Raw genomic sequence first — 12,414 nt, 5'->3', positions numbered from 1 at the left:
CATGTTTGTCCGTATGGAATTTTAGTTTGTACTACTTTTTATGTAGTCTTTTGTAAAGCTAGGCAAATATCTCAATGAGTTATGTACCCCTGGAAGACTTCTATGTATCCCCTGGTTGAGAATGACTGGGCTTCCTCTAGTTCCTAGATTATAAAACCAGAGGGGCCCATTGTGATCACCCAGTCTGATTCCTGAAGAACAAAGGCCAGAGAACTTCCCTGAAATAATTATCAAATGTGAATTCTATTTAGAATGCTAACTCTTCAGAGCAGGTACTGTCCCTTTTGCAGTCTGTGCTGTGACTAGCACAATGTAGCCCTGACGTTGGGTGAAGTTTCTAGTGATTATGACAGTACAAATGAATAACAGTCATCCGTAGACCTTGTGCACCATGAGCAAGTTTCTCCAGCTGCTACACTAGCGCGGTCTCAAACCAGGTGAGCCTTGAAGAGTATCTCAGGTTCCACAGCTGATTCCATCCATAGCTTACATGTGCCAATATTTATAATTCTCAATGATGTAGACTCCTGCCCTCTAGGAGCTAGACTGAGACTCAGCAGCTTATTTTATAAGGGGGATGTGTGAGACATCCGGTGGTACAGCAGCAACCTTTGCTGATTATCAACCCTGGATGGAGATGAGTTGCTACCCTAACGATGAGTGTTTCTGCATCTCTCACTAATCTTCTAAGCCATCCAATCCTACAGGGCATATTACTAACTAGGCACATGTATCAATGACTGGTTTTGAACCCTGGAACGTTACCTTTTATCAAAGTTTTCCATTTGAGTTGGACAGTCTTCTTCACTTCCTGTCCTAAATTGCTGTATGACATCATGGTGCACTGTTCCTGATACTACATTCCACTTCACCGGTGGCCATGACTCAGTGATAGCTGCAATGGAACTAAACCACTTTCCACCAGCTGAAAATCTAGTGTGGTGAGTTTAAGGAGCAGGCAAGGGGCCCAGAGAGAGAATTGTCAGAGGCCAGTTGGAACAAATCTATGAAAGGCTTTAGAAAGGGCAATTTGGACATGGATAGGGAGCCAGAGGAGATATTTCAGTGGTCACACAGCTTCATATGTGACACAATGGAATATGAAAAGTTAAGATTCAGTAAAGTCCCAGACGTGGGAGCTGCAAGGTGGGAAGAGATGAAAGCAACATGTTCTGTAAGACCTCCAACCAGGTGCCACTACTCACAGCTGCTAGATCTAAAGGTACTTGTGGTGTTGCTACACGGTCTGGCTTGAAGTCATTTCCATTATACCCAGGGTTCACAGTTTGGTTCAATGGCTCTCATCACCCCCCACTAGGCAGAAGCACTGGAACAATTTGCAATGATTGCAAGACTGAGGTACATCCTACATGCAGGAACTGCTTGATATCAGTTCAGTGAACTTCAGCCAATGTAAATAAGGCTGACTTAGGGCATTGGGGTGTGTGTGTGTGTGTGTGTGTCCATTTTTTCCCCCTGATCACATCTGGTTAATCAGATGTAAACGTCAGCTCTCCTGAGACAGTTTTGGCTTTCTCTTCCCAAAAGTCTCAGAGGGGTGGCAGTGTTACTCTGTAACTTTAAAAACAATAAGTATTCCTGTGACAGGTTAGAAACTAACAAAATATGTAGTATCAGCTTTCGTGGGTAAAACCCACTTCCCAAGAGCAAAGCCAATGATAGGAGATACGGAGGCTGAATAAAGTCGGAAGAGTATTTAGAAAGGGAGGAACATGTTCTGTGTTTACCTTAGAGAGATTTGCATTAGTGCAATATAAACATTACACTATTACAGCCCCCCCCCCCCAACCAACTGAATTCAGGGGAGAGACTCCCATGGACTTCAGGGGGCTTTGGTTCAAACCCTGTTAATAGAGCTTGCTGTAATGTGGCATCCAGTAGGTACAGCTTCCAAAGCACAAAACCCTAACGGAGGCTCTCAACCACCTTCAGCAATGCACCAAACAGACCTTCTTCCTGTGAACAGCCTTCTATTTTCAACTAGTTTTATTAAATACGGCCCCAGATAACTAATTATTTGTGTTATGGATGGGATAATAGCACATGAATAGGAAGGTGGGTGTTCGTCTGTCAGCATTTCTGTCCATCTTTGAGAGTTTTCATGCCTGCAGAAAAAGTGGCCTTTTGCAACAACCGATGCCATTGCTTAACTGCCTTGGTACAATGGTATAAGATGAAAAATAGCAAAAGTGAAGGAGAAAGAGCCCAAGAAGCTATAGCCCAGAATACTCCACAACACCAGATTTAAACAAAACCAAACACACGACACTGCAACAAACCAAAACTCACAGGTAAGCTCAGTAAGCATGAAGGAAGTGCATAATCGCCCTCAGGTGGATCACAGGTTTGTCCACAGAGCCCTGGATTTCACAGCCTGCCACCCTAATTTTTGTTTAGGATCCACACTGCTCTCTCCTGGAGAATTTAGATCCCAGCTCTCTGCAGCATTCCAAGACTACAGTGGATGTTGAGAGCTCAGTTTTCCTTGTCTCGCTTACAGGCTCTCACCCCACACGTGTAACATCAGGCTCTAGGCCTGGTGGCGATGGTACTGGACAGGGACTCAGGAGACATTCAATTCACAGCTCTGGGTGTCTTTGAGCAGCTGGTGCACAAAGTAAGTAGCCAGACAAAAGATCTCCCTCCTGATCTCCCACCCGTCACTAGCCAAAGCCTCCCATTTCCCAGAAGACAGCAGTCACTTCCATCCTCCCCCGAGCCAAAACATCCCTTCAGCAGTCAGAGTCACAAGAGCAAACCATTTCCACAAAGGCAATTCCACCAGATAGACGGCCCCCACCAAGGAAAGACACCCTGCTGGGCAGCACAGCCCTCTAACACCCCTGCCACAGGCAGCTCTCTGCAAAGTCACGCCCACCCTCTCCCCCAGCCATCAGACTCCAGACCAGGCTATCTAGCCCCATAGCTTTCTTCTACCCTGAGCTTCATCCCCACCTTCCTACCAGGCCAACTTGCTGCCTCTGCTCTCCATAATCAAAAGCTGGAGCTGGGTAATTTGACTCACTCCAACACAGGTCCCCTGCTGCAGCACCCCTGCCAGAAGTGGGTATCTGCACTAAGGCTGCCTACACTTCCTTTAAAGAAGGCCTGAGGAAGTTCCTTGTGAGCATGGACATGCTCAGCCTCAGCCCCCACCCTCTTTGTTCCAGGGGAGGGTAGAGCTCTTTTAGGCTCTGTATAGAACAACTTGAAGGGCTATGCCCCTTCCGGGCACTGCTGGTAGGGTGTGAGTTGTCTGCTTCTCCTTCACTGGACTACACTGGCAGAGAAAGGGGGTTTTGTTTGTTTGCAGAGAAACAGAGAGGGGGATGTAATTGGTGTGCTTTAGCCCCAATTAGCTTCTGGTTACCAGCTGCCACTACTTGGGTCAGATTTGCACAAGAACTCAGTAGTGTGTTGGACCCTTTTGCACTAGGGTTCTAGATCTCTGTGTGTCTTGGTTGCCCATCTGTAAAATGCTCCTTTTCTCCCACCTTTTGTCTTTCTTGTCTCTTATGACTGAAAATTCTTTGTGGGAAGGATAGCCCCTTACCATGTATACCTATACCTCCAGCAAAACGATGCCACCATCTCAATCAGGGTTGAAATAAAACATTAATGTACTAAGAGAACCAATAAATCCAACAGTCCAACTGTGCAGATTATCTCTAAGTGGAAATATATAGGTTTGTTGTCAATTTAGACGGGACCTGTCCCTTGTCCCTGTAAGCTGGGCATTTGTGTAGCAGCTCAGGAGAGATTCAAATGCTGCCCAGCTGAATAGCAGAGCACCCCACAGCTTTGTTTATACCAGTGGTGCCCATTCAAACATGCCTCAGTGCACATAAAAATTATTCCACACATGGACAGGAAAAAAAACGCACATTGGTGGAAAAGATTAGCGGGAACATGGTGTGACGGCGTGTTGGGGGTCCCCCGTCTCCTGCACCCCGAAATGGCACAAACAGACTGCACCAGCCGGTGGAATAGAGGAAGTTTATTGCCTCTCCAGGATACAGCACAGCACAGATGTAATCTGGTCACAGAGCTGGGCTAGGATGCCTCAGGCCCCCTTGAGATGGGGGAGACTAGGCCCCTAAACTCCAGCCCCTTTCCCTAGGCTGTCTCCTCCATGCTTCCAGCCAGCAACCAACTAACTAACACTCTTCCAGCCCTGCCCCCCAGCCAGGGCAGCATTCCACCTTCCTTTGTTCCTCTCCATGGGGGGTGTCTAGCCATACTGGTTTGCATAGTGACTCATCCTGTTTTGCTGGGTCGTGGTACCCACGGCAGCCAGTGGGGGTTACCCCAGAGCCAGCAGCATAGAAACCAGCCAGGTACCCCCACTACGTCACACATGGGACTTGTCTATGTAAACAGTGAAGCCAGAGTATTCTTACTAATCACCTCCAGCCATGGGATGGTGTGAGAATGATGACCGAATGCACCATGCTCTCTCGATACCATCGGCCAAGGGTTAGGTGATCTCTTCTGGGCCTGTCCTGCCAGCATGGCGTAGGTGCTCATAAATTAACAACACATGCAGAATTTTTTCACATAATAGTAACAGTCCCCTGGTGCCATTATCTGCCATGGCATTTCATTCACACAGAACACTTGTGGGCACATCACATATGCTTTGCCACTCAGTGTATTTTTAAATGTTTCCCAGGCAACTGTTTCAATACAATATGTCTACTTGGCAACCTTGGGTGCCCACAAATGCCAAGCCAGTCTCCCCGATCCTCTTTTTAGTTTTTTTCCATCTTGGCATATAAATGTCAGCAGGAGTGATTGTGTGTGGAGAGCCATGTGGGACTGAACTTTCATTATACTCTGGCAGACTGGACTTCCTGCAGGGGGAGCTGGCACATGTATCACAAACTAACCATCTACGCCCACCTACACTGAAATTGGCATCCCCCTTCCAAGTGGATGGAATACCATAGTAACACTTGGTTGAAGGGACAAGCAGCTGCAGGTTTTATGTTGCGTTCATAAGGCTTGTTCTGGTTCAGATTTTTGCCTCCCATTTCTCAGCATTCGACTGCAACCCCTACCAACTATATTGATACAGTAAGATTTCCTCCAGATGCTAAATGGATACTACCCCTTCCATGGCACCATTCCTGATGGATGGACATGTCACATGGAAGCCAGCAGAACAAGCACATAAGGGGAGCAAGGAATAGACTAGCCAAATGTGGCATCCTTGGGGCATCTGGATACCTCACACACAACTGAACACAAGAGCAGAGAGGAAAGGGCCTCGGTGGTCTTTAGCACCAACAAACCACTGTCTGCTCAGAGCTGGAGTTCACCTACCAGTTGCGCGTCATGTGTGCTTCAGCAGCAAGGCTTTGTAGGCACTCACCCCATGGGTCTCCCTAACCACTTAGAGACATGGCTGACTGAAAGGGTATTTTACTAGGGCTGGTAGGAAAGGGGGGAAAATAGCAGAGACCCTAAGTACAGAGGCTTAGAGTGTACTCAAAGCGAGCCACAGTGGTCTTTGCATAGGACCTTGGTGACAGGCCACTTGAGAGTCAGGGATTTTGAGGCCTAGTGTCTGGGGCACCTTCTCAAGTCCAGTTGCTATACAAACAAACAGCAGCTTGCAGGGTTTCCAGGCCAGGATCATTTGATGGTGTCTCTCTCACTGGAGCCATGCTGCTTCTTCCTTGTAGTCCCCCCCAGTAACATCCAACATTCATAATATGGCCCCCACACAGCTCTATCCACAGTTCCTTGGGGTTCCTCTCTACAGCTCCTGGATGACTGCATGGCTGCTGCTTCCCACAAGAGCCTGGCCAATTCTTGTTCAGGGCCAGGAGAAAGGGGAGGGCAGTGGAAAGAGGGCTGAAGGGTGCTGCAATCTCCTGCTTAGCAGCTCCACCACAAAAGAGTCACATTGGGCTCCGAAGACCAACTTTGACTCAGATCAATTGCCTGCAAAATCAGTGTCCAAACTCACTGAAGGCAAATGGTCCTACCCTTAACACTCGAGCCAGTCAGCAAAAATGTCTCCCTTGATCTTATAATAATTCTTAATCAGGAAATGGCAATGGGCTTGCATTTCTCAAAATGAGATGCCACGTCAACTTCCTTCAGCTGACTTAGCTAGAGGAAGATGTTTCTAGATTTGAAAATTTAATGGCTCTGAATTGTGCTGCATCTTTAGTTGTGATGCAAAATGACATTATCTCCCATTCCACTGGAGCGACAAAACCTGCCCCATTGACCATTGAGACCTTTCAGTTCTAGCCCCAGTCCCTCCAGACCACACATCAGACACTTTGGCAGGGGAAGTTTGCCCTCATGTTGTCTGTTCTATAACTGTTCCGGCAACAAAGCAGAACTTCAGTCTACAAAGGTGTTTTTGTGGCACTTCTCAGTACACCAGCTAGCACAATCAGTCCCTGATCCTTGATTGGTGTTGAATAAAATTTTCATACACACTCACCAATTTTTTTCTAAACAAACTGAAAACAAGTTTCTTGATAAATCATAGCTTAGCCTCAAAGATTTTAGTTCTCTCATATAATAACCATTGCTATAGTTTTATAGTATTGAAGGTTTTATCATCAACTATTAGCATATGTCCTCACCTAAAAAGGTTTTGCAATACATCTATATTTTGTGTCAGTGTAACAGTACCAACAGCGGGCTATGCAAAAGCATACCATGTACATGTGATTACATTGGTATCAGTGGGAATCGTAGCACAAATGACAGTTTCTTTTCTCCATTGATAGTTCTAGAAGAACAGCTGAAACATGACAATTTTTCCAAGCTGTAAAATGCCTAATGCAGGTCCCACAGTGGAAGCACAACCCCCCTCCTATCTGTGAGTTGCTGTGTCTCAAATAGAGACCCCCTCCATTACTTCAAGCTTTCTAATTCTTCCCAAATGCAGGAGCTCTCATTTAATGCTGCAGCTGTTGGGGAGGAAATCAGAAATAGCAGAAGGCGGATTAGTTGATAATGTACCAGTTCTTCCCCAGCAAATGCTGGCACCTGCGTTTCACACCCCCTCCCCCCATGAAAAGATCGCTTGGTTTGTTTGGCTGGAGATTTATAGGCTTTAATGTTTGTGGAAATTTGTTGGAGCATTAGAATTTGTTATAGTAGCCCCTTCTTCTGCCCCTAACCCCACTTCATGGGAGCAAAATTTAAAACTGAGGCTTAGTTTATGTCAGGAATCAGGAACTATGGAAATCAGGCTTAAGCATGTGCAGCCTGATGAGTTCTGGGGTGGGGGGGAATGGTTGTCCATTGATAAGCATTCCCTTAGCTCTATGGAAAGATACTCTAGCTTCCAAACTCTCAGCCACTGGCTCAAATCCAGTTGCAGATGGTGCTAATGATAATTATTTGCATTTCTAGAGCACCTTTCATGTGAGGATCTCAAAGCATCACCATTGTCACAGTGAAATAACCCTCACCACCCAGGAAAGTTCCATGAGGTTTATTATGCCCCTGTTCAGCTGGCTGGCAGAACTAAGGCACAGCAGTAACCTTGTTCAAGGTGTCTGCAATAAGACTAGAACCTCCTGCTGGTCAATTCTTTGCTTAAACCAGTAGATCACGCTTCCTCTTCACAGAACAAGAATCGTGATGACTGTTATCTGGGACCTGTGTGAAATAATGTGAGCTTTCTCTGTGCAGGTCCTGGTGGACAGATGCCATTATCACCAAAACATTTTGGAGTAGAGCCCTGCAAGTGGGAGAAGTTAAGTTTAGATTGAACGAATTCCAGAGAAAGGCAGATTCAAACATGTTGAATGCGCGTAGGAGACAAATGGGGATGAAGCTTTAAAAAAGGTAGTCTCAAATCTATGAGTACTCATGGAAATAGACTGGCCAAGAGTGTAAAGCTTCACTACCGGTGTAAAGAGGGGGGGTTCAAAGTGTTACCCTAGGAACAGTACATTTGATGCACATCAAATGGAAGAAAATTGCAGCACTGAGTATATACAGTTAAATTCCCTCAAAAGACAGAGAATGCTAGGGCTAGAACTGCAACAGTAATTAACGCATTTGATTTTACCATTAGCACTGAAACAATTTCTCCTGATTCTTTGGGTTTCCTCTAATGAGTGTTTCATTTGAGTCCTTGCCATGCCGTAAGTTTGATTTTTCCCTTCACTTATTCTCAGCAACATAACACCTCCTGCAAATGTTATGCTTACAAAAATAGTATCATATTAAGATACACATTTAACGGGAAAATTAAGAATAGCTGCTGATTTCTTGTTTCTGCCAATTCATATTTAGGAATGAGGACATTTTACAGTATTACAAAAATGTCAACTTCTTGAAATGAGGATTGTTGTGCAGAGTCCAGGGCTCTTACACAAATATGCCCATGCACAGACATTAGCACAGTTGCACAGAAAGCTACTAGAGCTGGTGCTGCCACTCACTCATAGTGAAAAGGGGAGATTTAGTTTTTTTAAAGCATGATATGTTTGTTTGCTGCCGCCACGTGGAGAATACTAGTAGTGCTAATTTGAATACTCCAGGCACAGTTGCTGTGGCTAAAAAATAATGGAGAGAAGAAACCCTTTTTACTTTGATTGTACAGGTGGCATGTGTGGCAGTAAAACATTTTCTTTAATTCTTTTTATGCACCCTTCATTTCTGAGCCTCTAAGTAGCCCGGTAAGTTTGATTTCCCCCCTTCCCTTCTTCACTTAACCTCTTACTCCTCCCTTCTTCTTTCCCTTGCTGTCTCAGGTCCATTTGACCTTGTCTTTCTTTTCTGCCCCATCACTATCTTCCTTCCCACATCAATTTTAAAATGATGTGTTTCACATCCTCCTTTCTTTGTCATCTGGGCTGGCTCTGCTAAGTCAGAATGGACTTCCAGGCAGAAGGAACCACTGTGACCATCCAGCCTGACCAGTGGTATAACAAGCCATATAATCCCCCAAAAATAATTCCTGGAGCAGATTTTTTTTTTTACAAAAAGCATCAAAACTTGATTAAAAAATGGTCAGTGATGGAAAATCAGTCATAATCCTTGGTAAATTGTTTAAATGGTTACTCTCACTGATAAAAATTGACACCTTATTTCTAATCTGAATCTGCCTAGCTTTAATTTCCAGTTATTGGATTATCTTTTTCTCCATTAGACTGAAGAGACCATTATTAAATATTTTGTTTCCCATGAAAGTTCTTGTAGGTTGTAGTCAGTCAAGTCAACCCTTAACCTTATTTTTGTGAAACTAAATTGAGCTTCTTGACTCTTTCACTATAAGGCAGGTTTTCTAATCCTTTATCATTGACAGGATGGCTTCCAGGAATGCCATTTCAGCTGACTGGTGAGCAGCTTTCAAATATCAGCAGCATCCACAACCACAGGTGAATTCTAAGACAACAGACTTTTTTACAACTGTGTATGGATTTAATGAGTGCTTAGATGCCAGGAACCAAACACAAGGGAAACCTTTGGTCTACTGGGTGCCCATTAATATTTCTTGAACAAACTCAGACTGCCTCTTTCTAGAGGCAAAGTTTTTATTTAGCCTGATCACTAAGCACAAGAAATGCCAGAATGTATAGTCCTAGTATTTAAGGTACTCCTATGGCAACCACTATATTTAAGGCCTATTTAAGGTACTCATATGGCACCCACTATAATATCTGTATGCACATCATGATCTTTATTGTATTTATCTTCACAACACCAACGTGAGGTAAGAAACTGCTTATTCCCAGTTTTCAAATAGGGAATGAAGCGCAGAGATATTAAGTGAAGTGATTCTCTAAGATCACATAATAAAGCTGTGTAATCAAACCCAGACCTCTCAAGTCTCAGACAAGTGCCCTCGCCACTCAACCATTCTTCTGCTGCTCTTAATTGCAGCTCAGTAGGACTGGGTGGCTGGCAATAGGATATGGTGCCTATTATCTATAAGTAATACCTATCTAGGGTGTTTCTGATACGCAGCAATCATTGTGCTGGTGCAAATCTGGCCCCAGGATGCAATGGCTGAAGGTGGCTGTTCTGTAATGGTTGCTTGGTATGACCTATGTTGAAAAGTTTCAGTCCAGTCACTTGTGAAGATACCTAAAAAAACTTACCTCCCCCCCCAACCTCCTTCTGTTCTGAAATTTGATTTGTCCTTTTCATATGTGTTCATTTTTTTTAATTGTATCCTTTGGTATATATGGTTGTGACTATTTTCGTCCACTATTTGATCTGAGGAAGTGGGTCTGGCCCACAAAAACTCATCATCTAATAAACCATCTTGTTAGTCTTTAAAGTGCTACATAGTCCTGTATTTTGTTTCAGCTACACCAGACTAACACAGCTACATTTCTATCACTAAAAAAACTCAGTAACGCTTCAGTAAAGTTAGTATTTATTGACACCTGGTTGGCAATCTCAGCTCAGAGACCAACGACTAAATGGGTCACAGAAATAAATATCTCCTCAGCCTTAGAGGCCAGTATGGAAGTAATGTGTGGAGATGAAGGGAGAGAGCTGGCATTAATGCTCTTCATATTGCAGGAAGAAACAGGTTTCCAGTCCCCAGGCAATCAGGCACCATTCACTAACAGTAAATTCACACTACAAAATAAAATACCTGATTCCCTGAAGCAATTCATAGGCACCTGGTGTCAGGTGGGAACAGGCAGGCATTGCTTATGATGCAGAATTTTTATTTTTTAGTTACAATTCCTGTGGTGCCTGGGGAGACATTTGGTTCCTCATCCATCTCATGACATGATCCTCCTCTGTTATGGAGTTTCTAGTTCCATTTCTATTTTTGAAAGGGCTGCAGCTTAGCCAGTGTATTTATGCATGTCAAACTGCCAGTTATGCCCTGGCTCTAGGAAGGACTTCATTTTACGTCACACAGAGCTTCTTCCCAGTAAAGATAAATGACCTTGCTTCACTGCTGTTCTTTCTTGAAAGAGGAACTAGGTCAGAGATGTACTCCTGATTATCTTGGTTATTTGAATTAGCAATTGGATTGCTGGTTTCACCTGCATGCCAAGGTAAACAGATCCCTGGCACGGGCACAAAAATCAATAAACTCATGATGAATGCAGTTGAGGTCTTAGTCCTCTTGTCCATTTGCACCAAAATCTCCTGTAGTCTGGATGTTACTATGTTGTGAAGCAGTGTTAGCTAACTCTGAATCTGACCAAACAGATCCCAACAACCTTCCCCTGCCCTCCCTTGAAGGGGCCACCTAACTGGCAAATAGTGCATTTCCCTGCACACAGGATTATATTCAGGCATGTTAAAAAGTATCACACACATGCTGTTTAAGCAATAAAATTAATGTATTAAGCTTCTGTAGTCTACTGTAGAAGACCCAATTCTCAGACACCAAGTATGTTACCCATTGTTACTAAAGCTGCTGCACCGATTCCTGTAGAACAGCGATGGACAATAATTTTCACAAGGGGACCACTTAATGAATTTTGATACATGCTCATGGGCCACCTCCACCCCCTGGAAGGGGCCTTGCCTGGGCAGTGGGGTGGGGCTGGAGACTAGTCTCCCCCCGGAGTTGTGTGAGGCAGGAGGTTTTGAATTAAAAACACAGTAAAGGGCTCATTGCTCTGGCTCCTGCCAGGGTATTATCACAACCCAGAGCCATTTAAATAGGATCTTGCTGCCTGAGCCACCATCTGGAAATCTGGTAGAATGGACAGCAGGATATAAATAGTGGCCAGATGTAGTCTGTGGGTCGGATCCGGCCCCAGGGTCACATCTCACCCAGCGCTGCTGTAGAAAGCACTTCACAGCAGAATTTTTTTAAAAAGGATGTTTAAACTTTGTTTTAAACTTTTATTTTTTAGTTTTCTGTCCTCCTGATGTTTCTCAAATCAGGGCCTCACTCTGTGAAGTGTTGAGTGTCTTTTGGAAGCTCTGAGCACGGTCAGCTCAGGTAATGCTGCCAGTCCCTCCAAGAGCATTGAGAGCACTCAATGCCTTGCAAGTTTGGCACGTGTACTTTAATTCTGTGATTTCCTTGGAACCACCTCTACTTCCAAGAACACTGAGCAGGCTCCCTTGGCCTGGTTGGGCCTGAGGAGAGAACTGACAAACTGAATCATACCTTTTAATCTGATAATTGCCCAATTGGCCTGCTCCCTATGTCCCTTACCAGAGGGGTTGGGGAAAGACATGCATGACAGTAGCATGGAAAACAAAGAACCAGGGATACTGGTCTCAGAACAACCAACCCTGTGCTTGGACTAAGCTCCCCATCCCAACCTCAATAGGCCTCCATACTGAGCCTCCCAGCAGGGCACCTCCACTGTCCTTTCCCACTATGCACTACTGACTTTGAGCTACTACAACACTGTCCCAATCCCACTATGCACAGAACAGGTAATAGCAAGTGATCTGTCCCCTGTGCCCATTGCC

This window comes from Pelodiscus sinensis, chromosome 23, assembly GCF_049634645.1.
Source record: "Pelodiscus sinensis isolate JC-2024 chromosome 23, ASM4963464v1, whole genome shotgun sequence".
Classification (NCBI taxonomy): domain Eukaryota; kingdom Metazoa; phylum Chordata; order Testudines; family Trionychidae; genus Pelodiscus; species Pelodiscus sinensis.
This window is presented reverse-complemented; position numbering follows the sequence as displayed.